This window comes from Pundamilia nyererei, unplaced genomic scaffold (genome assembly GCF_000239375.1).
Source record: "Pundamilia nyererei isolate P.nyererei 1_Seehausen unplaced genomic scaffold, PunNye1.0 scaffold00114, whole genome shotgun sequence".
NCBI lineage: Eukaryota > Metazoa > Chordata > Actinopteri > Cichliformes > Cichlidae > Pundamilia > Pundamilia nyererei.
Window position 1 is genome coordinate 2,130,919 of NW_005187515.1, and position 995 is coordinate 2,131,913.

A 995-nucleotide genomic window follows, 5' to 3' on the forward strand; every position below is an offset into this window, starting at 1 on the left:
GTTGAAACTGTCCATCTTCACTACCTCTGCTCCTTGTATTGTCACTCTTTCTCATTCACATTGCTTCTTCTGACTTTCACTCCTCTTCTCTCCAACGTATCCCTCCACCTTTCCAGGCTCTCCCACCTACTCCTCCCTACACAATCACAGTGTTAACTGTGAACATCTTTATCCACAAAGACTCCTGCCTGATTGCATCTGTCAGCTTGTCTATCACTGTTGTAAACAAGAAGGGGGTCAAAGCCAGTACCTGTTTGTAATTCCACCTGTCTCCCTGTCCTCATTCATGTCCTGGCCTCACGTACATTTCTGCCAATCCTGACTTCTTAATGCTGTAGCATAGAGTTTGGCAACCTATCATATTGTTTCTCGAAATCCTCAAAAGCATTTTGCAAAACCTTCTGACCTTTTCTGTACTTCCTGATCAGCACTTTCAAAGAAAATATTACATCTACCATCAACAGATTCATAGCTTATCGGTATCATCTTCATCAGTCTGTAATTACTATAACTCTTTTGTTCTTGAAAACTGGTACCACTACAGTTTTCGATTTCTTTGGCTTCTCACTCTATGAGTACTGAATATCAACTGCAGGTAGCTTTAGGTGCAGATGTCAGGCGTTCGTATCTTTTTAGGCGTAAAGTCTGTCTTCTCTTGCTTGCTCTCTCTCTCTCTCTCACTCGCTCTCTCCAAATCTCTCCATCTCTAAGTTAGCAGGAGTGACACTTGTCACATCATCTTAGACTCCAGACCTTGGCACACAGATAAGACTCACTCCTAGCAGTAATCTGCTGAGAAGGGCAAAGAGATTGTCACACACACGCACAGATACACGCGCAGGCACACACACATGAGGAGGAGAGATCGAACATTCAAGCTCACTCACCATTATCAGAGATGTCAGGCACACAGCCTCTGGGCTGAGACACACTCAGACGCACACACGCACACACACACACACACACACACACACACACACACACACACACACACA

At 44.5% G+C, this 995-nt stretch overlaps 1 protein-coding gene across 3 annotated transcripts in view; it reads left to right on the plus strand.

Moving 5' to 3' along the window:
* The window catches only part of sorcs2 (sortilin-related VPS10 domain containing receptor 2), a 368,020-nt gene that overhangs the window by 352,615 nt on the left and 14,410 nt on the right, over nt 1–995 (plus strand). The gene's annotated exons all lie outside the window — the stretch shown is intronic.